The sequence below is a fragment of the Bos indicus x Bos taurus genome, chromosome 24 (genome assembly GCF_003369695.1).
Source record: "Bos indicus x Bos taurus breed Angus x Brahman F1 hybrid chromosome 24, Bos_hybrid_MaternalHap_v2.0, whole genome shotgun sequence".
NCBI lineage: Eukaryota > Metazoa > Chordata > Mammalia > Artiodactyla > Bovidae > Bos > Bos indicus x Bos taurus.
Genome location: NC_040099.1, coordinates 39,977,449 through 40,005,273, shown reverse-complemented (window position 1 = coordinate 40,005,273; position 27,825 = coordinate 39,977,449). Strand labels below are relative to the sequence as shown.

The window sequence follows — 27,825 nt, the reverse complement described above, 5'->3', positions numbered from 1 at the left end:
TTTCAGCCCAGCACCTCATAGCTTCTGACCCCTGCTTAAGCTGCAGAGTTAGGCCAGCACTCTGCTTACAGATGTGAAGTGGTAATTCTGTAAGAGGAAGGGAGGGATGCCCTGAAAAAGTATAGTCTTCCAAACCTGTCAGAATGAATTGCTGTGACAGTCTAATGTCCTCTAACACCAGAGAATCTATTACTTACAGGACATTCAGGTAGAAGCAGTACTACACTCAGGAAACTTAGAGCAGTCCCAGATAGTACAAGATTCACAAACACACTAAACAGAATAAAAGAGAGAAACTAACTGTAGTCAGCGTGCACTTACACCCAGTAATTATACACAATACTCTCTTGCCCAAAGTCGGTAAAATACCTGTTGAACATCCTCAATAAGCCCATGAAAAATATTACAGGAACTGTCGCAATTCCTTTACAAAGGTTTAAGGAGAGTTTATTGCTGGCCTGAGGATTCCGAGCTGGTAAGAGGAAGGTCTGGGATTTCGAACCTGGGCAGTAGGACCTCGCAGCCAGAAGGCTTTGCCCTGTCCCATGGGCATTTCCCCACAGGCTACCGGCAGCACTGATGCCTCTCATGCAGTGGTCATTGCTAAGCAGTGGTCTATGAAGCGACGATATGACCAAAGTTTAGGTCAGTTACCGCTCATTACTAGAAGGGCATGCCACACTGCAATCAAGCATTCTTACATTTTTAGGACCTGGAAGCTGTCAGTAAAGTTTCCGGGACATTTGAGAAGGAACGTGGAACTCATTAAGGAATCGTCCATCATTTCATGTGGATTCCATTACCACGCTAACTTATTTTAAAACTAGATCATGCAAACTTTATCTTCGAATGTCCTACAGAAAAGCTGGGACATCTAACAACCAATTTGTGAGTGAGTTACACATATTTCCAGATGATCCCAACCCTTAGTCAATTTACAGAGAGCAAACTGTTTCCCAAGTTCAGAGTCAATTCCCTGAGAGTGGAACCAGTATAGATCAATGGCCAAAGGCGTAGCACTGTCTAAGGAAGCCCCCCTGAAGGATGCTTACAATATTTGTAATCACGATGACTGAGGTTTGGGAAATACCTACATCTAATCTGAGTCCTTGGTGTAGCCATTAGATCGGCACACTGCTGAGGAGAGTCTTACCTTCAACAGTGGTTCTTCCCTGGGTTGTATCCTTTATCCTCTTTCAGCATCTCTCTATTCATAGCATCCCCAGCTCCTCCCTGTAACCTTATCCACTGTCATGGCAACACTCACAGGCTGGGACCACTAATCTCGGGCCTGGTTGCTCTTGAGCCCTGGCCTTTCAGGATGCCAAGTTTTTCTTCGGTTTGTTCTCCTTTGGTATGCTTCCCTGGTGGCTCAAGATGGTTAAAGAATCCGCCTGCAATGCAGGAGACTCCGGTTTGATTCCTGGGTTGGGAAGATCCCCTGGAGGAGGGCATGGCAACCCACTCCAATATTCTGGCCAGGAGAATCCCCATGGACAGAGGAGACCGGTGGGCTACAGTCCATAGCGTTGCAAAGAGTTGGACACGACTGAGCAACTAAGCACACACATGTTCTCCTTCACCTGCAACTCATGTCCAGAACTCAGCCCCTCCCAACTGTAGTCACCCATTTTTCCCCAACTTCAGGAATGATATCACTACATACCCTACCATTTTTACTATATTCCCCTTCTTTGCCCTCCATTCTGGACGGGTCCATAAGTCAGGGCGAGTCCACTTCAGACACATCTCTCAATCCATCTTCTTCAATGCTGATGCATGTCCAGTGCACACATTTAGACTACCTCTTGGCTACTGCACCACCTATCTTAATGCCCAAGATCTTTTCTCCCCCTACTCTTCTGGCCACATCACACAGCTTATAGGATCTTAATCCCCCAACCAGGGATTGAATCCAGGCGCCCCTGCAGTGAGAGCTCAGGGTCCTAACCACTGGACCACCAGGGAATTCTCATGTTTTCCTCTTAGTTTAGTATCCTTTTCATACACTTGCAACAGTTAAGTTGCTAAAACAAAAGTTCAGTTCAGTTCAGTCGCTCAGTGGTGTCTGACTCTTTGCGACCCCATGAATCACAGCACGCCAGGCCTCCCTGTCCATCGCCAACTCCCGGAGTTCACTCAGACTCACGTCCATCGAGTCAGTGATGCCATCCAGCCATCTCATCCTCTGTCATCCCCTTCTCCTCCTGTCCCCAATCCCTCCCAGCATCAGAGTCTTTTCCAATGAGTCAACCCGTTGCATGAGGTGGCCAAGGTATTGGAATTTCAGCTTTAGCATCATTCCTTCCAAAGAAATCCCAGGACTGATCTCCTTTAGAATGGACTGGTTGGATCTCCTTGCAGTCTAAGGGACTCTCAAGAGTCTTCTCCAACACCACAGTTCAAAAGCATCAATTCTTCGGCGCTCAGCTTTCTTCACAACTCATTAGTTTTTCATAAAAGTTTCTTTACCACCTGCCTTAGCTCAAGTTTCAGACTTACCTCTGTGCCCTACTCCAGTCACATGCACTAAGGTTTGGCCATAACCATCTGCTCTTAGGTTCCCTTGAATAGGCACCAATAGAGACAGGAGAATACAGTGGTTAAGAAAGAGGGCTTTTCATTTGGACTGACATATACTGAATCACAGATTTACCTCTTACTCATGTAATATACTATGCATCTATTCTGAGACCCAATTTTTCCTCCTCTCAAAAAAATGGAACAATATTTCAAGGTTACCATCAGAATTAAGAAAATGTGTTAGCTATTACAATCCTCCTCATCGTCAGATATATCCATATCTATTATTTAACGTTTAGCAAATTTTCAAAGAAGAAACACTTTGTATAAATATATTAGTGTTAGTTGGTTGATGATGTCCTCAAGGCTTGTATTCTTTAGTCTACAGAATGTCTTGACAGTTTGAGGAAAAAATTGAAACAGATTTGTAGCAATGAATAACTACCCAGTTGAAGCTCTTAGAATGTACACTTGTCTATACCCCTGACTTAATAATTCACTGAGTACAGAACTTTCATATAATATGCTGTACATTATTATTTTACTTACTATGTGCTATATCTCCAAATAAATCTGAATATAGAGAGTTCATCTTCTAATTCTTAACATCGCCACACTACCTAACCCAACACAACATTCTTGGGAGTCCTTCAATAAATACCGAGGTCAGAGTGAGTTATCCGCCTAAAGACCGCTGCTCCCCATGACACCAGAAGTTAAATACATGAGTTTCTGATATTGTTCAACCATGATGTTTTTTTCCCAAGGGAATAAAGGAAAATAATGTTTTGCAATTTCTTTTTTATCACACTATATAAAGCAAAATGCAAACTGGCATGTTCCTACAGGCACACAGATTAAAATTAGGCTTTGAGTAATTAAGTATTTTAATTACAAAATTGATAAGCAGTTCGTACCAGTGAGGCTGTGTTTCTCCAGACTACCTGCACTCCCTGATACCCGTAAGCATGCAAGTGCTTATAAAAATGGTGGCTGATATCTGACTGCAAGCAGGAGAAAAATCTGTGTGCTGGCTCAAGTTGGAGACCATCTCACAATGGCTCTGTGGGAAAAATGCTGTTCCTCGCCAATATTCTGTCTCCACAGATTCACACCTATTTCCTCTGATATTCATGGTTTGAAAAAAAATTTTTTAAATCATGTTCACGAGTTATTCTGAGCTTCTGCAGTAAAATTCACTGTCGTGAAGTTAAAAGACGCTTGCTCCTTGGAAGGAAAGCTGGGACAAACCTAGATGAAGTGGGAGTGACAGTGTGAGTCGTTCAGTCTTGTCTGACTCTGCGACCCATGGACTGCAGCCTGGCCTGCCAGGCTCCTCTGCCCATGGGATTCTCCAGGCAAGAATACTGGAGTAGGTAGCCATTCCTTTCTCCAGGGGATCTTCTCCACCCAGGGACTGAACCCAGGTCTTCCTCCTTGCAGGCAGATTCTTTACCATCTGAGCCACAAAGGAGAAGCATCCCTTTGCTGACAAAGGTCTGCATAATCAAAGCTATGGTTTCTCCAGTAGTCATGTATGGATGTGAAAGCTGAACCATAAAGAAGGCTGAGCACCGAAGAACTGATGCTTTCAAATTGTGGTGCTGGAGAAGACTGTTGAGAGTCCCCTGGACAGCAAGGAGATCCAACCAGTCAATCCTAAAAGAAAATAACCCTGAATATTCATTGGAAGGACTGATGCTGAAGCTCCAATACTTTGGCTACCTGATGGGAAGAGCCGACTTCTTGGAAAAGACCCTGATGCTGGGAAAGACTGAAGGTAGGAGGAGAAGAGGGCGACAGAGGGTAAGATGGTTGGATGGCATCACGGACTCAGTGGACATGAGTTTGAGCAAACTCCAGGAGATAGTGGAGGACAGAGGAACCTGGAATGCTGCAGTCCATGGGGCCACAAAGAATCAGACATGACTTAGCGACTGAAGAAACAACGACGACAGAGATAGCTAACAGTTATCAGCAGTTACTGTGCAGCAGGCACCACCGAAAGTGCTTTAAAAGGTACTGTTTCAGTTCTCCTGAAAACCCTATAAGGTAGGTACTACTGTCTGCCTTCTACAGATGCGACAGACAGAGGTTAGGGAGAAATGCCCCTGTGCCCATGATTATATCACTGCTGAGGGGTTCAGTCTGGACAGCACTCAGACCGTCCATACTCAGGGCCTCTGCTCTCCACTACCACGCCACTCTGCTCTCATAAAGTAGAATTCAGTAAGTGCTACGAGTTTTAGACAACTCTTCAGGAACTCAAAGGAAGGAGAAATGACTCCCTATTTAAGTTCAGGGAAGACCTCAAGGAGAACATATGCAGGATTCAGACAGGCAGATAGAGGCATGTGTGAATTCTGGGCTCCAGGTGAACAAAGCCAAAGAGCCAGGGAGGTGCAGAAACAGGACCGGATGGACAAGGACTCCGCTGTGGTGAGTGGTGCCCCAGAAGGCACAGTGGGAAGACCCTTCAGGTACCCCAGAAAGACGCTCTGGGCCTTTAACCACTAGGCCATGGAAAGCCTCTAAAGTTTCCCTCAACAAGGTGACATGAGCAGAGACAGTCTTTGGGAAAAGTTATTAGAATTTTTTAAAAGATTAAACTTTTTTTTTTTTCCTCAGAAGATCATTTTCCTTACTTCCATAAAAGGTTATTTGGGGATAATAATCCCAAAGTCAAGACATTCTCCATTGGGAAGACTGAAGCTCCATTGGGACTGAAGCTAACAGGATGAAACTTAATAGGGATGAGAACGAAGTTCTGCAACTTCAGCTGCACATGTTTAGGATGACTGCCTTCTGGCATGAGTAGATGTCATGCGAAAAAGACAAAGAGATGTTGGCCAAATGGAAGGTCAGTACAAGCCGAGACCATTACATGGACGCCAAGAAAACTACATAATTGAGTCTTGAGTCCCATAGATGTACAGAAAGAAAGGGGAGACAGTTGTCCTGAATGCAGCAGAACTGGAATTCTGCTCTGGGCACCACATGGGAGAAGGATGCTGATGTCCAGGACTAAATTCAGAGCAGGGTGGATGAACAGATCATCAAGAAGCCACACCACATGTGGAAATGCTGTGGAAGCACTGGAGACATGGAGAAGGCTCCAAGGACGCATGTGGTTTTGAATTATGGTGCTGGAGAAGACTCTGGAGAGTCCCTTGGAGACTCCAGTCAATCAAACTCCAGGAGATCAAACCAGTCAATCCTAAAAGAAATCAACCCTGAATATTCATCGGAAGGACTGATGCTGAAATTGAAGCTCCCATTCAGACCCTTCTGATACTCTGGAAATTATACTACTTCCTGAAAAAGTTTAGGATGGGATTGTCTAATATTGATGTCTGGGTTCTATTTCATAGATTAGAATGCACTTCGAAGGGACTACAACCTCTTACTGGTAAGGGGTCTCCAAAGACTTGCCTAATTTCAAAAGGAGGCTGTGCTTCAGGCCTTTTGTTTTGTCAGAAGGACAAAGAGGAGGAAAGCACAAGCAACAGCAACAGCAAACAGAGATAGATCAAGTGATAAATCCTGGAATATTTGAACTAAAATACACTTAAATATTCATGCATGTGTGCGGGCTACATCACTTCAGTTGTGTCTGACTCCTTGTGACCCTATGGACCATAGTCCGCCAGGCTCCTCTGTCCATGGGATTCTCTAGGCAAGAATATTGGAGTGGGTTACCATTCCTCCTCCAGGGAATCTTCCCAACCCAGAGATCGAACCCAAGTCTCTTAGGTCTCCTGGATTGGCAGGCGGGTTCTTTACCACTAGCGCCACCTCGGAAGCACAAAATATTCATACCTACTGAATCATTTGAGGTTGTCAAAGAATGAGAAACAACGGATGCATACCATGCTATTACACAAGAAGAATCCTCTGAAGTGCGCACACACTCTGCTGGCCTCATGACAATTACAGGTATACTGCTATGAAGCCCCTGGCTGACTATTCCTGTCATTCCTGTGGCTGCCTGACACCAGGCTCTCTAACTACCTTCAGCAGGCAGGACAGGCATGTGGTTCCTCTCTCCATAACTCCAAGACTCCTTTCCAAGTTTACGGAAGCACTATTTGGGATCAGCATTGCAACTCGTGGAACGAGAAGAAAAGCAGGGTGAAAACAACTCTGCTATCACCTACTTATTCCAGAAGTTTCAGATAGTTAAATACCGTTTCAGTACACAAATAACAGATACTGAACCTTCTGTCCTTTAAAGCAAAATAATGGACTTTTCTTGTCCCAACTAGTGATTGCTGGACTTCTGGAAAGTCTAAAACAGAGAACTGCATTTAAGCAGGAGATGTTTTTTACATATCTGACCCCAATTTTACTGCCTATTTTCATAAGAGAAGGAAAAACAGTTGAAGTCTTTGTGTTCATTTACTTGTCTATATCTAACAAATGGACAGTGCGTAACAGGGAGCTTCATAGCTCACAGAAACAAGACCTGTTTACCCTGCTCACCTACAAGACCTGAGTCTGTCTGGGACCTGACCTTTGTAAGCTTATTATTAATTTATCACTCATTGCCTAGCAATGGAAGTCCACCTCATTAGCACTCACATGGTCTCAATAGTTTTTCCCCCTTCGATGATCCACAGGCTTCTCTAGCACTAAGAAACGAGTCCCGTTCTCGCGATCCTCCGTCCTTCTGTTTAGACAAGCACTTGGGGGCCATGGTTAGTGCTATTTTCTCTGTCAGTGGTCTCACCTCAGGTTGTACGACACCTTCAGAGCGAGCTGAAAGGCTTTTGCGCTCTGTCTCCCAAGACGGCAGTACTCTGCTTCCCGTGTCTTTACTGCAACAGTAGTGCACATCTCGACTGAGCTGCCTTCTCTCCCTGCTTCTGGAAGCTTTCCAGGCAGGGTCTGTGTTTACGTCAGCAAGGCTGATTCAGAACACTACCTCTGGGGGTTTAACCAGGCTTTGAAACACATTCCTGCACTCAGCTCAGCTGGGGTCAGTAAGAGGCCTTCCAGTAAATCTGGTACTTCACTTTTTCATTCTGCTTATTGCAGAGGGGCACTGATTTCCTTTTAGCTCATCCTCTAAGCTATTTTATTACCTTTCAGATGATTTCTGCTGGGACCTTAGCTGTTAGAGCCTTGCATTATTATGCCCACTGCCTTTAGAATTCCTTATCCGCAAAAACTGCGCTTTCTTGGTAACCTAAGCGTTGTTGTTGTTCTGTTTTCCATCTGATTTTTTTTTAAACCTTAGGATCCTAAAAATTAAGTCCTTTGTTTATATATTTTCAAATCTAAACAGAAGTCGTATCTTGTTAAATTTGCCTCTGATTAGCACAGTTGCTCTTCAGTTCATTCCTGGGCTTAGAGTTTAACCAGGGCCTTACCAAATTTGTAAAGATACAACATGTACAGAGAGGGCAGGGTTGTGATTAGATACAGAACTACAGGGGCTATCACACAGAAACCATAGAATGTGAAACTGAAAATTATTTATAAATATAAAGCAAGTTCCTTATTACTTCCAAGATTCAAAATTACATGCTCCTTATTTAGTAATAATCATCAAAGCACAAAAATGTAACTTTATTTTCACAAATAAATGACTGCATCAAGCTATTTCCACAATCCTAGATATCACACTGAAAACTTATCTCCTGTCGTGAACCTTGGTTATGCTTACTACCCCCTGAAATCTATGATTAAACTAAAAAGAAATAAACAAACAAAAAACCAGTATTTCAGTTAAGCAGGCTTTCTTACCACATTCTAATCTAAAAAGAAGTCTCAATGATGCCAAAGTAGACTTTACCTTTGATGACAAAATACACTAGTAAAACAATTTAAAAACAACAAAAAACAGACTTGAAAATATAAAGATGATGCTACTTAAATAAAAAGAACCCAGAACACACTGGAGTAAATGATTCTAATCCGATTCAAAGGAAATGAATTTCAAATAAACAACAAAACCATTGTTCCTGATTCTTCACTTCCCCCCAAAAGACAACACAGAGGACAAGGAAAGGCAGAAAAAGAAAACAGAAGTGCGGTAAGTAGCCTTGACAAGTGGGTGTATGGACAGCAGTGCTCTAAGAGTTAAACAGGAAACGAGGTAAACAGACCATGGAAATCTTCCTGGGGAGAGCATGCGCCCGTGTTTCTTGAAGTAGACCCTCTGCTTGCGTTTAATCAGATGAATTTTTGGTGTTGTGTGTACCCTCTAATTCAGGCATCAATGTCTCAAAGAAGGTACCTAAGAGAAGAGCAGACGGAGGGCAGGAAAAGATCAGAGGAAATGGACAGAGGCAGTCACACAAACCCCACGCCAGATCAGGGCAGGCACAAAAACGAGAACCCCTTTCTCACCCACATGTCTTCTCTATGGACCAGGCCAAGAGACTCAGCCATTTCCCCTTGGCGCCATTTGCCCCAGCACTGAAATCAGAGGAAAGACTGGTGGCCCCACCAAAGAAATATTTTAATTCCATTAAAGGGTGGAAGAGCTTGCTTGGGTAATGGAGTCTCCCTCAGCAGATGTTTCTAAGATTAGATAATCATCTGGAAAGATTAGATCAGTTTAAACGCTCCCGCGAAAAAACAGGAACTGGAAGCAAAACACCTCCAAGTCATTCATTTAAGCATCTATTAAGATCCCATTTTAACTAGTCTTCTCAAATTAGTAACAGGGCGTACCTACTTCCCTTCTGTATTTGGGCTTTAGAAACTTACATTCACACCACAACAAAAATCGTGAAAGGTTAAAAAGTTAACAGTTTACTGTCACTTACTATTATGCACCAATAATCTAATGAAAAAAAACTATAAGCCCCACCCATGCATTCACCAAAAAATGGATTTAAAACGTACAAAAAAGTTACAGCAACTGTCTGCTTTCTCCTTGCCTGTTTTAAGTGAAAGGAAAAAAAAAAAAAAACACCAGTCAGCAGAAGGAAGCCTATAGCCCAAAATATTGATTGAGGAAGTGCTCTGAAACTTACCTCTTAGCAGGTTAAGAGGGTCACGAATGCTATCAAGGGAGATGGACACTCAAAACATCTCTGTGGCCCGGTGTCCTCATGGCCCAGGGATGGGGAGGCCATCCTCTGGCCCACTGCACCCCGCCACCTGCAGAGTTCTGTCTCCCTCTCCACGTGGGAGCCAGGACCTGTCCCGCAGCTGCCTCCAGCTCTGCGGGCCCGAGAAACAAAGGGCTGTGAGGCAGCTTCTTCTCGGAGTGGAGAACAATTCCCAGCGCATGGGAGCTATTTAAAGAGGTGGTGCCTGCGAGACCAATGCTGCCTCGGAGCCTTCCTGTTTGTGTCCCGGCTCACATTTTCATCCATTTCCGAATGAAGACTGCAGAGTGTAATCAGCCCCGAGAAGGCTGAGATTTATGCAAACCCGTGCGGTGTGCAAGGGTGATTTTTAGAAATGGTTTTTCCCTTTCCTTCTCTTCTCCACTAAGTAGACAGGAGGGTTTATTAAAAGCACTTTGAAAGTCAAAAGCAAAACCTGTACCTGTTGTGATCTGGTAAAAGTTGTTCCAACTCCTGAAAGCTTCTTAACCTGAAGTGTAGAAAGGAAAGACGGTGTGGATGATTGATCCAATGTCTATCAAGTAAGAACGCAGAGAAAACCAAGAGATTCATGGTCAGAAAGCAAGGGTTGGATTCAAAAAACCTTCACCGATTACTAGCTAGCCTTTAGTAAAGAAATGCACCCAATCTCTCTGGGCTCCAGCTTCTTTGTCTGAATAAACAGGACCGATAACACATGCTTTGTATGTCTGCTTGTGAGAACTGCCTAAGATGGCTGGAAAAGACCCCACACTGGGTTTCGATAAAATAAGAGCACGCAGTCATTACATCATGGCGCCCAGATGCCCAGTGGCTGTTACAGACATTAGTAGCTGGGTAAAAACAGATAAGCCTGGCAGGCTACAATCCATGGGGTCGCAAAAGAGTCCGACACAACTCGGTGACTAAACAACAACAACAAAAAGAGTGAATACCTCTCCTCACTTCTCTCCAAAATTATACAAAATATAAACTATACAAAATTATAGAAAATACTGTTTGCCTGTGGGCTGGCTGTCTCCTCACTGGCACCCAAGCTGCCAGAGAGTCAAAGGCTTCACTAGAAATGCTGGTTTTTAACAATAGCCCCAGTACCCAGAACACTTTCCCGCATATAGTAATACACAATAAATAATTGCTAAATAAATGAATAGATAAATGCAACATTTCAGGCAAAATCAAGCACAAAGCTCTACACATGGTAAGCCTGTAACAAATACATATCACATTAGTGAATGTACAGCCACTTTTTTTTTTTTTTAATAGAAAAACATCCCAGGAAAAATGCAACGTGATAGAATTTTAAGACAAGTTGGAACTCTGAAAAACATTTTAGATAAATGTGACTGTACGTTTTGTTAGATCACCCAGTTCTAAATACATTATTAAGATGGTTCTTGAAGTGAAGTGAAGTTAAAGTGTTAATCGCTCAGTCATGTTGGACTCTACAACTCCATGGACTGTAGCCTGCCAGGTTTCTCTGTCCGTGGAATTCTTCAGGCAAGAATACTGGAGTAGGTTGCCATGCCCTTCTCCAGGGGATCTTCTCCACCCAGGGATCAAACCTGGGTCTCCTGCATCGCAGGCAGATTCTTTACCATCTGAGCCAGAAGGGAAACCCACAAACTTCTTACTCATGGAGGAAGGATTTCAAGAACAAACTCAGCTAAACAGTTTCAGCGAATTAATTCATATTAGATACTGTACCTAATATCCATAAACTTATCTCATGGATACTAGTTATAATATCCAACATGAATTAATTCGCTGAAAAAGTTTAGCTTAATTTGTTCCTAAAATCCTTCCTCCGGCCTGTTTTTGTTCAAAGTGGAAACTCTCTTTCTTTTGTTGCCCTTTAAGTTGGAGCTTGGTGGTGATGGGATTTGATGAGAACTCATTGATTTTTTTTAAGAGCACTACCCAGACGAGAAGGCTAGAGATGCGTGGTCCCTTGTGGCGCTTATGATCTGACTGATGATGTTTAATATAACATAACAACGTGCCTGGAGACAGGAGAGTCATGGGGACCTGGAACAATAGATTTAGTTTTGAGCCTTAACATTATTGCTTGAATCCGGGTCAGGCTAGTTCAGGTCACTAGAGACTAAAAATCAATTCTTTGATGGCTGCTCATTAATCCATTATGTGTAAGGAAGAAAGCAACTTGAGTGGATATTTGTTCATTCTATAAAATTACCAGGAGAGGCAAGATCCTGAATCTTAAAAAGATCCTGTGAAACGTAATCCCCTCTTCGAAGGGTTTCTCTTGCTTTGCTTAAGAAATAGGACCCCACTTCCAAGTTTCTCTTTCCTTCTCTGCACTCTTTCTGGCTCCTGCTTTATAGAAAGAATAAGAGCTGTCCTACCACAGGTCTTTCCACAAACATTCAAAGCAGAATATCAAGATTTAAAGTTGCTCGCTTTGAATGAAGTCATTTTAGTTCCAAAATATGAGGAAGCATCTCGTGATCACTGAACCTGAAAGTTCTACAGGTTTTGGCCAGCGAAGAAGAATCTCTGAAGAACAGAGAGTTACAGCCGAATAAAGACAGAGTTTATTACCTTTAATAACTGTCTGTTCCGTTTTTCTAAGTTAGAATTTTAGACACTGATGATAAGGCTTTCTACATCCCTCCTCCTCCTCCTCTCATGGCGTCCCCCGTGCTAGAGGCATTTTTAATTGAGTAATTAAAGATTTAAAGAAAGAAAGAAAGTGAAGTCGCTCAGTCGTGCCCAACTCTTCGCGACCCCGTGGATAGTAGCCTGCTCCAATCTCCTCCGTCCATGGGATTTTCAAGGCAAGAGTACTGGAGTGGGTTGCCATTTCCTTCTCCAGGGAATCTTTCCAACCCAGGGATCGAACCCAGGTCTCTCACATTGTAGACAGACGCTTTACCATCTGAGCCACCAAGAAGTTTCTAAATCGACTTTTGACAGCTTCCAGCAAGGAGGATTTCTCACCTTACCTGTAGCTTCCAGTCTAATAAATATCCGTCTACATGGAGCTTATGAGTTCAACCCTGAGGGTTATCAAGTGAGGCTTAATGCCTCCAGAAACATGCATGATTGTGGGGAGTGGGGGGGTGAACTGAGGAAACTACCATCCAGTCGTCAAGTTTCTTCTTCATCTAATGAAGAAAGAACCTCTTTAAGCAGTTCTTCGAGAAGTTCTAATACCCTCCCCTTTCCCTGGGGAAGCAGATGTACCCTGCTAGCTGTTTTCTATAAAACAGTTTTATTGCCCTAGTTATTAATACTAACAGACTTAGTCAAGATATCATTGTGTATGGTTAACGAATAAAAAGGAAACTTCAAGTTACTGATTACAGGGTCTCCTTATGCTTATTTCTATCATTATTTGAGACTATATATTTCATTTGAATAAATATTTATCTAATGCTACAGAAAGCACAAAAATCAATCTGGTAAGGGACAAGAATTTATAGGCAAGACTAACAGGAGCAAATATCTCAGAACACATTATCCCAAAGAATATCATTACTAGGTATAATAAACTGGACAACAGAACAATAATGAATATTTCCTTTCTGCCATCTGTTGTTTTATAGGACAGCACATTTCCTGCCAGCTGACTCGAATGAGTAAAACAAAGTCACACTGAAAGATTAATCTTATTGATAAGGATGCATTTTGATGGCAATTAATTCTAAGAGGTTAGGGCTATTTCTTTTCCAAAATGAGGAACAAAGAAGATAGTATCTCTCCCTCTTTTCCTCCCTCTCAACTGGCTGTGGGGTAAGAGCTCCGTTAAACGCTTTGAAGACATGAGGTTCTTATCCTCCTTCAATTCACGAACTGGTGAGACAGGTACAGAAAAATCAAGTACAAGGTAGTATGTAGTAAAAGAGAAAGGATCACCAAAGGTCAAGAGTGCAAGGCAGGAGACGGGAAGGACACAGGGTCAAGGGCTTTGTCACTTCCAAGCTGCTTGATCTTCCAGAAACTTCGTCCCTCTAAGCCTCACTTTCCTCATGGGTAAAACAGAGATCATACTAGTATCTGCTTCCCAGGGCTCTGATGAAAATTAAATGAATTTATGAATTCATTTCACAGCCTGTGTGGCAGCTGAGCCTGTGGACTGAGTGTACGACTTTGGGGGAAGGGTACAGTTCTATGACTTTCACATTTTAGGACAAAGGACATGCCCAAGGACAAAGAGAGAGACTTTTTGAAGATAAAAAGCTAAATAAATTCATAAGAAGACCCTGACAATCTTAAATGTACATTCAGTGAAACAAAAGGCTTCAAAATATTTGAAGTAAAAACTCTTAGAACGGAAATCCCAGTAACAGTTGAAGAGTTCAATAATCAACGCTCAGCAACAACACACAGAGTAAGACAGAAAATCAAGAAAAAGAGAAAACTTAAATAGCATCAACCAAATCAACTTAATGGATATTTTTAGAATACTCTTACCCAAAAGAGCAGAATATATATTCTCTTTAAGTTCACAGGGAGTATCACCGAGATAAATCATATGCCAAATCACAAAACAAAGCTTTATAAATTCTGAAGGATTAAACTCATACAAAGTATGTTTTCTGATGACAAAGAAAGTCATTTAGAAATCAGAAAATGAAAATATCTAGAAAATTCCTAAATATTGAAAGTTAAAGGACACACTTTTTAAAAACCCATATATCAAAGAAGAAATCCCAAGGGAAATCAGAAAATATTTTTAACTGAATAATAAAACTACGACATATCAGTATTAGTAGGATACTACTAAAGCAATCCTTAGAGGGTATTTTATAGCATTAAATGGTTATTAAAATGGAAGAAAGGTCTATAATGAATGACCTAAGCTTCTATCTTACTAAGCTAGTAAAAGAAGAACAAATTAAACCCAAAATAAATCAAAGAAATAACTGAGATAAGAACTAACAAAAATTAATGCAAGAAAGACTAAACAGATGAAAGATAGAAAAAAATTATTTAAAAGCTAGGTTTGGGAAAAGATGAACAGAAATGGTAAATTTGTAGCTATTTTATCAAGAAGAGAGAAGAAAAAAATTAGCAGTGTTAGGAAAGAAAAAGAGGATGGCCCTAAAAATCCTCAAGATAGAAAATGGATATTAATGGCATACTATAAACAACTATGGGTTTCCACAGTGGCTCAGTGCTAAAGAAACCTCCTGCAAGGCAGGAGACACAAGTTTGATCCCTGGGTCAGAAAGAGCCCCTGGAGGAGGGCATAGCAACCCACTCCAGTATTCTTGCCTGGAAAAATCCCATGGACAGAGGAGCCTGGTGGGGTCACAAAAGAGTCAGACACAACTGAGAGACTCAACAACAACAACAAGCAACTATAACCCAAGAAATTCAACAACTTACATGCAATGGACAAATTCCTTGAAAGACACAAACTATGAAAACTGTCAGCAGAAGAAATGGAACCTACCTATATTCATGCTGAATACTGACTGATGATTGCATTGTACTTCTCACGCAGCAGTAATTTATTCACAGATAAATGAAAACTAGCCTCACCAGTGTGATAACCTCAGCTTCAAAAGTTCTTCTGCCAATGAAAATTAAAAACCTGAAAGAGACTGCATGGTTACAGATACAGCAGGAAGGGAAAATGAAGGGTGAATGAATACAGCCAAAGTCATAGCACTTGCATAATCAGAGCAAAATTATTATTATTTAATACTCTTTATTACAAGTAGGTTTTAAAATAAATTTTAGTATGTGTCTAGATCTCAACCCATCTCTTTTTCGGAATTAAAAAGCTTGGAAGTGAAAGTATAGCTTCCGTCACAACACAAATGGTCCTGAGTAGATTCCTAGGAAGGAAAGAAGCAAGGTGATTGACAGGAGGAAGTGTGTTTTGAGTCCAGGAGAGCAAACAGTTCTTGTTTGCTGCAAACCGTGAACAGCCAGCTTTGTCTATTAGCAGCTATGCGCCAATGATTGGGCAGGAAGTCACAGGATGACTGTTGCTTTTATACTGTACTTCTACTAAAACTTGATTTTATTGCCCATTTCCAATAGCTCTTGGGCTTGGGTGGTAAATGACAGCCTTTTAGTAATTCTGCAAAGGATGCAGCTGATGAGAAAAATGCAATCACATATGTATCCAACACGGAAGAACAAATAAAAACAAAACATGATTCTCCACTTACAAGTCAAACAAGTTATGTGCCTTACCTAAGAGGTTGTCTTTAAATCCTAGTCATTAATGATCATTAATAAATGAAACATTTTATTTTTCTCAAGTGTTTTATATTTCTTATATTGGGAAGTCAAACAACAGGCTAGACTTTTCATAGGGAGATACGTACAATCACGATGCAGGCTTAAAATAATGATAATAATAATAAAACTCTCTAGGTGTTTGCTAGGATCTGATTAGGTATTTTAAGTGCTTTACATGTACTAGCTAATCTCATCCTCTGTACCACCCAATGAGACTGAACTACTACTTCCATCATTTTATAGATCAAGAAATAGAAGTGCAGAGAGGTTATGTAACCTGCCCAAGACTGCACAGCTAGGCTCTGATGTTGCAAAAACGGAAGGATAATTTCCCAATGCGCCAGTTACTACCTCTGCTTTCACATTACAGGAATTAACATTTTTACAAGTTTTTTTTTTTTTTTTAACTTCTGGGAATGACAATTTTTGCTTGTATGGTTTTACCCTGAATCAGGAAAAATACAGTATGAGGAAACAGTACTACAATACAGGTCTGTGAGCTTCTCAGTAGCAGGCCATTTGCTGGGATGAAGAGCATTTTCAATAACACAGCAGCACACTCCCAAGGCAGCAAGCCCATCTGTGAACAGTGTAGTGAGGAGGTGTTAACATTAAAAGGCAAGCAAGGTGGAGCTGAGACCAGCGCATCACCGTCTTCCTTGACCCAGAGGACAAAGAAATCAATTCAGTCTCAAAAGTAAAACTTAATGAACCCCCACATCTTGGAATGAGCAAAGGATGTGACATCTGTCTACAGAAACTTGTCTTGGAAACTCGATCTGTAAGACGAGAAAAATCGTACTTGCTCAAGTATTCTCTTTGAGTAGAAAACCTACAAGGAAGATGCAATCACCAGCTGATGTTTATATGACTTCTGGAAGGGAAAGGGGAAACACTGAACATTTATCGAGCCCCCAGGTTGAGCCAAACACTGTTATGTCGTTCCCATTTCACCTGATTAAATCTTGACAGTGTATCCAGAAGGTATTATTCTCCCCATTCCTAAGGTCTAGAAAAACTGAGGACAAAAGAGGTTATATGATGTGCCAGCAATAGACGTTAGAGAAAATTCTGTACCTCAAACTAGAGACTAGAGTATAGTTCAGCAGGTAAAGAATCTGCCTGCAATACAGGAGACGCAGGTTCCATCCCTTGGTTGGGAAAATCCCCTGGAGTAGGAAATAGCAACCCACCCCAGTATTCCTGCCTGGAGAATTCCATGGACAAAGGAGCCTGGCAGGCTATGGTCCATTGTGTTGCAAAGAGTCAGACATGACTGAAGCAATTTAGCACACGATTTAGCAAGATTAAGAAATTAACTCATATATAAATCTTACTGTGTGGCATTGTTCTAAGGTCTTTGTTACAGTGATGTCTTTAATCCTCATGATAAGTCTATGAGATTAATTCTGCTATTAATATTATCCCCAGTGAGGAAACTGAGCAACTGAAGAGCTAAATAACTTGCCAAAGTCAGTAGCAGAGCTAGAAAAAATGCTCTTCAACACTAATTTGGTTCTTTTAAAGCTAACAGAGGGGAATTCCCTGAAGGTCTAGTGGTCTAGAGGTCTCCATGCTCTCTCTTCCAGGGCTTATGGGTTTGCTTGCGGATCAGGGACCTAAGATCGAGCAATCTGGGATAAATAAACACCTGGACCTCTCCAGGTTCAGGATGCCTCAGCCCTCTTCAGGATGAGAGTCACTTCATCACTGGGACTTCAGTTTAAAAATTAACCTTTTGGTGTCTTTCTGCATTCTTGCCTACAAAAATAAAGTCTCCTCAGCAGATTAATTGAATAAAAAAATGAAAGAAGTCCACTTAAAAAAAAACAAAAAACGCTAACAGAGTTGATCATTTCAATACTGGAGAGGCTGAAAGTGAAACTGGCATAGGACCAAAATGGCCCAATTCCTTTGTAACCAATATATGAACCCGAATAATTGAGATATATAGTAATTTAACTGATTTTTGTGTTTCTTGATAATACAGGAAAACTACTTAAATGTTGTCCCAGAATGATATTCATTTTAGAAAACACAGGATACATTTCAGAGCATCTGGGCTCAGGCATAGGATGACCATATGTGCTGGCTTGTTTAGAAAAATCCCAGTTTATACCTGCTGTAAACAGTGAAAGACTTTATTTTTCTTGGGCTCCAAAATCACCACAGACAGTGAGTGCAGCCATGAAATTAAAAGACGCTTGCTCCTTGGAAGAAAAGCTATGACAAATCTAGATAGCGTATTAAAAAGCAGAGACGTCACTTTGCCGACAAAGGTCTGTATGGTTGAAGCTGGTACTGGTTTTTCCCGTAGTCATGTATAGATGTGAGAGTTGGATCATAAAGAAGGTTAAGCACCAAAAGAATTGATGCTTTCAAACTGTGGTGCTGGAGAAGACTCTTGAGAATCCCTTGGACTGCAACGAGATCAAACCAGTCAATCCTAAAGGAAATCAACCCTGATTATTCATTAGAAGGACTTATGACCAACCTAGATAGCATATTAAAAAGAAGAGACATTACTTTCCCAACAAAGGTCCGTCTAGTCAAGGCTATCGTTTTTCCAGTGGTCATGTATGGATGTGAGAGTTGGACTATAAACAAAGCTGAGTGCCAAAGAATTGATGCTTTTGAACTGTGGTGCTGGAGAAGACTCTTGAGAGTCCCTTGAACTGCAAGGAGATCCAACCAGTCCATCCTAAAGGAGATCAGTCCTGGGTGTTCATTGGAAGGACTGATATTGAAGCTGAAACTGCAATACTTTGGCCACCTGATGCGAAGAGCTGACTCATTTGAAAAGACCCTGATGCTGGGAAAGATTGAGGGCAGGAGGAGAAGGGGACGACAGAGGATGAAATGGTTGGATGACATCACCAACTTGATGGACATGGGTTTGGGTGAACTCTGGGAGTTAGTGATGGACAGGGAGGCCTGGCATGCTACGGTTGGCGGGGTTGCAAAGAGTCGGACATGACTGAGTGACTGAACTGAACTGAACTGAGGATGAAAATGAAGCTCCAATACTTTGGCCACCTGATGCGAAGAGCCAGTTCATTGGAAAAGACCCTGATACTGGGAAAGATAAAAGGCAGGAAGAGAAGGAGACGACAAAGGATGAGATGGCTGGATGGCATTATGGACTCAATGGACAGGAGTTTGAGCAAGCTCAGGGAGATGGTGAAGGACAGGGAAGCCTGGCATGGCACAGTCCATGGGGTTGCAAAGGGTCAGACACGACTGAGCAACTGCCGTTCAGACATGATCGGAGAACACTTGCTTTCACTTTCAAAAGTGTCGCATTGTCAAAAGTGACAATAAAGTATATTAATCATCTCACTTAGGCACAACCAGTGCAACTGGCAGAAGTCAAACTGCACAAGATTCAGAGCCAATTTTCTTTTCATATAATTTTCAAGTCATTTTTTTAGCAACTCCAGAAGCTATTGGTCTATACCAACAACAACCAGCCCTTGGTTCACTGTTCACTGTTAGTACTGACTCTTTTATCTTTATGTACATTTTTGTTTGTTTGTTTCATGGTCCCATCTCCATGCCTTCTATTTAACAATAATTTTCCACTTAGTTTTTCCTACCAATAAAATTAATTAGGATTACTGATTAACTCTAAAACTTTTAAAAGGCAAAACCAATACAAAACAAACACCCTCCTTCCCCAATTCAAAACATACATGATTTTAAAACTTTCTGGGCACCTAAAGCCACGTAGCATTGTCTCTATAAATGCTAGTTTAACATCATATATGCTCGCAAAAGAAAGAGTTCTACTGACCTTTCTGTCTCAAGCATTTTATAGATTTGGTACATCAGCACAGGAATTTCAAATGGTCTCACATTCACCTTCTGAGAATCAGAATCTGTATGAAAACTGTTCGGTGCTGCACCTGGTTTAAACAATTCTGATTCTTTCATCTCCTCATCTGAAAATCTGTCATTTTTTACCATCATGAGCTCAGTAGTCCTCTTCCCCATGTCTCTTTTTTTCTGCTTCTTCCTACCTTCAAACACTTCATTTCCCTCTGGCCCTTTGGCCAAGCTGCTGTCTTTCCTCCTCCAATACTTTCCAGTCTACGACGACCACTCAAATGACACTTCTGTCCTTAAGGATTCCATTGTCACTTTTAAGAAACAAGTAGCTATTCAGTTTCACTCTCTGACACTGTGCTTCCAGTAACGCCCCCAACTCGACAATTGCCTTAGTAGGCCTATGCTGTCTCCTTATCACTTTATAATTCTTCTGAAAAATTACTTACCTTTGGACTCCTGGCCTCTCTACACTTGGATCAAAATTATCCACTCAGATAGAGTCTCCTTGGGAAACAGCTGACAATAAAGCTTCCCAGCTCCTGGCCTTCACTCACCTTATTGTTTATGAAGATCCTTGGGCAACCGGGATCTTCAGAAAGAAGGGAGAAGATCCCTGCCCTCCATTCACAGAAGATCGGTTTACATGTGCTGAAGCACTGGACTGCACTGCTGTACTCTAACCTTGGTCCACACAGTCACTGATGCTGGAAGGTACAGTCATAACTAGTCACCATGGAGCCAATGGAAAGTTGCTCTATGCCAGTGTTAATCAGGATGATGGAGACAACAGCCTACCATGCCCTGCTTAGGGACTTAAACATCTTGACAGTGTTCTCTCTTTCTGAGCCAGCACGGGTTCTTTAGATCTTAGCATTTAAATTCACCTTGATTATGATACCCAATACTGAACCATATTCATCTTTAGTTCCCACTAAATGGCCTCAACTATCCAAAGAGGTTTAATCTCACCATGATAATGACGTATCATTAGAGGTTTCCCTATAAAAGTTGGATGTGTGGTATCTCTTGGGGAGAAATTGCTGTAAGGTTTGAAGATCACATTTAATAGAAGTGAATTTCATTAAAGATGTAAGGAAAGTAATTACAGCTTCAGAGTCACATGGTCAAAGACAAATTATACATTCCATCCTATAATAATGTTTTAAACAGACATTTCTTCCTAACTATCTGTTACCTTGCTCCTTCACGACAATGGACTTATTTGTGATAAGTAGATATCCAGAACAGAGCTGGAGTCCTTGCAAACAGAGAATCAATTGTATGGCGTATTTTAGAGCTACTGAGGTGATACTTAAGCACCTGTTCACTAATACGTAGACCAGAATTTGACCAAATCTTAATCATGAAAAACGAGTACGTCTCTGTGTGTCAGCTTTACTATTAACACTCCTACAGGAATTTCAGCAAACTCTTTGTCTTTTATGGACAGAGACAGTATTTACCAAGACAAAAATCGGTATGCTTGGGGTGAAATGTTTCCGACTAGACTCAGAAACATGCAGAAGGCACAGCTCCAGGAAGACCATCAGAATTCAAGCTTTAAAACAACAAGAAGACACCTCAAATCATTCCACTTCATTTCTCCAAACGTTATCCTTTCAATTGTCTTAAAAACATTCATTTTACTAAAAGTAATTTTTAAAGATCACTCTCTAACTAAACCACATACTATTGCACATATTCTATTCTTCCAACTACGGGCTGCATTTACTGAATAAGCTGAAAATTCACAGTGTGATACAGAGTGAATTGTAGGACTGCGTTATCCCTAAGAATCACAAATAACACAAGGGACAGAGAAGAAAAATAGGAACTCAACTTCAATTTGGTCTCACTGAAAACGCGATACTTGCTTTTACTGTCACTTTATATTAGATAGAACAGCAATGTCCAAACAAAATTTTTTAAAGGCTAATCTGAAGATTTATTTTTAATTAGACACAAGCAGTGACTCACATCAAATTGATTTCTTACTTTAACCTTTTACAACTGTGATACTGTATTGAAAGTATGCAGAAACATTTAATGGTTTCTTTCAAGGACACTCCTTTAAACAAAAAACAAACGACAACATCAGCCCTCAGGTACCATTTCACACTGGGCACCTGGGTATCCACGAAACTCTTATTTCTCTGCGCCCTCCCAAATTACAGCCTTGATGCAGAATCGCTTGACGAATTCTGTAAGATACAAAAGCTACTGATTTATTAAGAGAGGCCTGAGGCTCTATTTTTACTTCACCCAACACTCCTATGCATACTGCTTATCACAACAATAGAAAAAATCATCCTCTGTCAGTGAGTCAAAGACAAAGCAGACAGAATGATTATGCGCATATAAAGAGGGAAAAATAAATGCTCATCCTGGTGGGATGCTACTGAGGCACCTCACAGGAGCCTGCCCTCTGCGTTCCTGAATTGTGGCCAAGATGATCAAGACGTGCTGGGAGGAAGAAGCCACGGCGTGGTCGCCTATCTGTGCTCCTCCACTGAGGAGGCAGAGCCTGGGAGTCACCATGCTGCGATTCCAGCTAAGAACCGGCCTGACACCGGGTGAGGAGTTTCCAGAGCCCACCACACAGAATCCCTTCTGTTTAGACAACATCCTCATGGTGCAGGGGCTGGAGGGGGCTCGGTAACTGGCCCTACTGAGCCGGGAACCTGTGTTACACTGCACGAAGTCTGTGTTCACTGAAGACACGAATGGTCTCGGACGAAGAGAGAAAAGATTGTGAGAGACACAGGATCAATGGGCATACGTGCCAAGTCATCAGTCGCGTCTGAATCTTTGTGACCCCACAGACTGTAGCCCGCCAGGCTCCTCTGTCCATGGGATTCTCCAGGCAAGAATACTGGAGTGGGTTGCCATGCCCTCCTCCAGGGGATCTTCCCGACCCAGGGATTGAACCCGAGTCTCTTAAGTCTCCTGCGTTGGCAGGCAGTCTTTACCACTCATGCCCTCTAGGAAGCTCAGAGACAGGATCGGAAGCAAGCTCAAATTTGAAAGTTAAGCTCTAAGCCTTGGTTCACCTGTGATGCCAGTGATGCAACCAGAACAAATAAGAAGGTCTGTTTCACTTCACTGTCTGATTTTGGGTCTGGGCTGTGCTGTGCTTAGTCGCTCAGTCCTGTCCAACTCTTTGTGATCTCACACACTGTAGCCGCTCAGCTCCTCTGTCCATGATGATACTCCAGGCAAGAATACTGGAGTGGGTGCCATGCCCTGCTCCAGTGGATCTTTCCAACCCAGGGATCGAACCCATGTTTCCCACATTGCAGGTGGATTCTTCAGTCTGAGCCACCAGGGAAGCTTGAATTTGGGTCTAAGGACCTGATAATTTATAACACTCACATTCTTTTGAGACAGTTTCAGAAACTGTGGTTATTCAATTCAGTAGGGGAAAGAATTCCATTTGGCCCCACTCACGTTTTCCTCTCAGAACAGAAATGAGGATTACTAAAAAGCACGGCTGCGTAGAAATCTCATGAGTCTACCAAGGGAGAATGGGCACTGGCCAGTTTGTAAAGGGAGTTAAAATTAAATTCTTAATACAATTTAACATCAATTAAATGCGTGTAATGAGAATGACCACCCTGAAAATTAATCTATTTAACAGTTAAAGTACAATCAAATTAGTCTGTTCTACAAATGTAGTGCTCCTTCCTTTCTAATTAATCATTATTTTATGAAGTTGGACTTCCCAGATGCCTGGAATTCTTTAAAAGATTTGTAGGCATGTCTTCAAAATGGGGTAGGGGGGCGGGGGTGGGACTTCCACGGTGGTCCAGTGGTGAAGACCGCCTTCCAATGCAGGGGGTGCAGGTTCGATCCCTGGTAGGGGTTGCTGAAATCCCCCATGCCTTGTGGCCAAAAATCTAAAACTTAAAGAACAGAAGCAATATTGCAACAAATTCAATAAAGGCTTTAAAAATGGTCCACATTAAAAAAAAAAAACCTCAAAAAAAAATGAGACTTTGCTATTTGCTATTTGTTATAGTAGAAAAATTGGTTTCTTGTCTTAGTAACTGCCAATTAACTTCATAACTCTAGATAATTCCAAGGAAAGGAAAGCCATCTGAAATCACAAAGGAAAACGACATGCCAGGTATCACGGTTTATACCATCGCAGAGACAGCACTCGTTTTCTCTGTACGGAGCCACTACGACGGAGCCACCACTGCCCCTGCAGGGTCTGGTAGGGCCATCTCCAGGTGGGCACACCAGGAGAGAACCAGGAGATCCTTTAGACACCCCAGTAAAGTATGTGTGAACCCATCGATTCGAAGTTTTCTTGTTGACTCAGCTGGCAGGGCTCATTTTGCCTTTCAACATCCCAGCGCCAACAATCTCAATTTTTGTGTATGTTCCTCATGGCCATCATTTCCCAGTGTTTAAAATTATATCCTCTAATATCCTGTGAATCATCCCTGGTTACGGAGTCCTAAATTAGACGCTGCATTTTCACTAAAGGAGACACATTATGTCCAAGAATGACTGCCTCAAATGAGGTCATGGACACTCTCGTTTTACAGTATGAAAAACAAAAGGCACTTCCTTTTTCTTTCGCGTCCCAGGGATTTTTTTTTTTTCCTTTTCAAGAGAGAAAACCTAAAAAGTGAAAGCATAAGCAACTGGTCATGTGGAACCTGACCCTGATTAGCATTTCTTGGTGCTTCTTGGTGTTTCATTTTCTCTTTCTCATTGTGAGAAACTGCCTTCTGTGAGAAATTTAAAACTAGAGTTGATTATCTTGCTTTCTAGTTTGGTGGGAAAAAAAATCATATATGGCCCCATCCACTCCACTTCATCGGCGTCTATGGGGCATGCTGCTGGACAGTGAGAAGACGGGGACGCATGGCGGCTCCAGCACGCGGAGGGCAGCACACACTGCAGGCATCTACAGAGCAGTCACGGCATCTTTATCATTGGGAATAATGACTGGAGGGCAGCACAGGCCCCGCATTCACCAGGAGCACGACGGAGAGAAACTGGACACAGACTGGAGGAGAAGGAAGAGGAAAAGGCATTAGGGCAGATTTTTCTAGACAGCATAAGCTGTGGCCCAGCCCCCAGGGATGACAGGACTGAAGCCGCTGAGACGGGAAGGAGGCTCTTCAGGTAAGGGAACGAGGGTGTGTAGAAAGCAGGCAGAGAATGCAGGTGAAGAAGCACAGGCTCTGCTATATTGTGTGTGTGTGTGTACGCGCGCGCGTGCGTGTGCTCAGTCACCCAGTCGTGTCCGACTCTTTGTGACCCCATAGATTGTAGCCCACCAGGCTCCTCTGTCCATGGGGTTCTCCAGGCAAGAAGACTGGAGTGGGCATACTCCAGGGGATCTTCCCCAGCCAGGGATTGAACCCACGTCTTTTGTGTCTCCTGCACTGACAGGTGGGTTTTTTTTTTTGTTTTTTTTTTTGCCACTGCACCACCCAGGAAGTCCGGAATATGTGTATTTTACCACAATTAAAAAAAAAAAAAAAAGGCAGCAGCAGCAGCATGGGTTTTGGAGTAAGGCTGCTCTACTTCACTGGGGCAAATTACTTACCTTCTGCATCTGTTTCTAAACCTACAAAATGAGAGGCAAAACAGTACCTACTTCCTGGGTGTAAAACCCCCAGGGTTTAAACCCTGGGAGTGAACCCCCAGGGTTTCACTGGGGCAAATTACTTACCTTCTGCATCTGTTTCTAAACCTACAAAATGAGAGGCGAACCAGTACCTACTTCCTGGGAGTGAAACCCCCAGGGTTTCTGCCAGTGCCAGAAAGCACTAGAAGCTGAGCTGGCTTTATAGGAAGTGCCCAGAGATGGGTGAGGGCATGGTACCTTCACGGGCTGGAGAGTTTAAGCTGTCTCCTCCTACAGAGAAGTCCAGGAGACAGAAGAAGAAAGCCAGGAAAGAGAATTGAGCCGAAGGCCATTGTTTTGAAAATACATTTTTTCTTTTTCTTATTGTGTATATACATGAGGCCATGGATATTAGCTAATTATAATCATTTCACAATGTATGTAATCATTTCACATAGTCAGATAACTATGCTGACACTCTATATACAGAGCTATATGTTGATAATATCTCAAAAGAACTGGAAAAAAAGTTATTTAAAATTTTTTAAAGAAACCACATTTTGAAGGTAGCACTTTTTCCTTTCTGAGGTCCTCACTGAACTTTAAATGAGCACCAAGGGTATATCCGTGAAGCTACCTAAACTTGACAATATGAGAAAATCTGTTGGTGCAAAATAATTACGTCTTCCAGTGTTAAAATTCTTTTTTTCAAAGGACAGACTAACCACACTGCACTAAATGTGCCTTCTGTCCCACGACCTGAGAAGGGCTGCAGTCCTAAATCAATGGATGCCACACATCCCACGAACACCCGTGTCTGGTTACACACACGTCATCTGACAGCCTGTGGACAGAGAAGTGTCCTGTTGGAATACCGCATGTTCTATGGAAAGTAACAATAAGACAATATGAGAAGATGTAACGAGTCCTTCCCATAAAAAATGGCAGATAAATGTTAGAATATGAGAGACTTGAGCTGCTTAATATCTGTTTCCTCATTGGAAAAACAAGGTTAGATGTTTTCTAAGGACTCTTGGGACCTCAAATATGATATAAACTGCTTGATGAAATCAAACTGATTACATACAATCAGGCTGTATGTAATCAAGGCACAATATAAAACCCTGTATAAGGAGAAATATCTGTCCAGTCCAGAATTCTGTCAGCACCGCCAGGGAATCACTGTAGGCGAGAGCAGTATCTGTTTGGCTCCTTCATTTCTAACTTCCCTATAAAGACATGTTACTAATTTGCAACTCCTGACTTCAGCTCACCTTTCCTGAATCTATTTTCATGGTGGTACAGCTACTGAATAGATAATGTGCAAACAGATCAGGTCAGTTGTTTGCTCTAATTAGCTTTCAGCTCAAACTTTTTTTCCTGTGGTTACAATTATATTGGTCAGAGATGGACCAGGGGCTTTAACTCCAATCTCAGAAATGCTTCATTGGCATAAGCACACATCTTCCTGTCTGTCTGGGCACACGAGACTAGGGACCAGCAGTCTCAAGTGCAGAGCACACGCCTGCACAGGGATCCAAGCAAAGCACTAGGAACACCCAGCAAACTCCCATTCAGGACACTGGGCTTGGACTGTGGGAACGAGGGTCCAAAAAAGCCAAAACGAAACAATTTCTCTCATCTCACTATTAGAAAAGTTATGCGATCCCCGCCCCCCACATGTGAAACACTGAAAGATTTCTGCTGCCTCTAAACCTTCCTTGAGAAGTGGCTAAAATGCAGTACTTGCGTTAGATGCTGCCTGCCGTCGTTTTCAGCCCTGAGAACAGAAACACCCTTTTCATACAGGGATTATTCCATAAGCTCAAGAACTCCCAGCTTCTGCCCCACCGACTTTCTCACACCAGACGGAAATGCCCAAGTCCAGACACTGGCCATCATGACCAGGCCACCCGGAAGTGTCCTGCCTGGGGGGACACACAGAACAGCAGGCATTCTAGCTGTTTTTATATGGAACTTGTCCACACTTGTTCAGCATTCATCTCTAGGTCCTGGGAAACACACTTGATATCATGAGCGCTCTCTCCAGGTATATGAAACGGTCGTGCTAGCCACACGTGTAAAGATATCCTGGATGGAAGCAGAGAGGAAATTTTGAATAATCTGACCAACATCTTCTTAACCTGTGGTCCATGAACCATCTGAAAAATGCATGCAAATTTGCACAGCATACATATGTGTACTTTTCATAGAGGTCACTGGTTTTTATTAGCATCTCAGGAGAAGGAAATGGCAACCCACTCCAGTATTCTTGCCTGGAGAATCCCAGGGATGACGGAGCCTGGTGGGCTGCTGTCTATGGGGTCGCACAGAGTCGGACACGACTGAAGCGACTTAGCAGCAGCAGCAGCAAAGAGCTCTAGGACTTGAAAAAGCTAAGAATTACATGATAAAAAAATAACCCTTCTTGTTTCGATATGTAAAAATATCACTCAGGTCCCCATGCTAGAGATATCAAGAAAACATAAAGTACAGCCCCTTTGGTTCTCATTTGTGTATCTTTGAGCAATTAATTCTAAATTAAAAGATAGCATCTGCCGTGCATGCTGTTTGTGAAGTTATCTTGCTTCAGTAGTTCAT

At 42.2% G+C, this 27,825-nt stretch overlaps 1 protein-coding gene across 2 annotated transcripts in view; it reads right to left on the bottom strand.

The window, feature by feature from the left end:
- ARHGAP28 (Rho GTPase activating protein 28) overlaps positions 1–27,825 on the bottom strand; it is a 139,713-nt gene that overhangs the window by 93,314 nt on the left and 18,574 nt on the right. The window contains exon 1 of one of the 2 annotated variants that reach the window (XM_027525572.1): positions 9,510–9,792. The exons of the other annotated variant lie outside the window; for it this stretch is intronic. The gene's annotated coding sequence lies outside the window, so the exon portion shown is untranslated. Of the gene's footprint in view, positions 1–9,509; positions 9,793–27,825 lie in introns of those variants that run through there. 2 annotated transcript variants of the gene reach the window in all.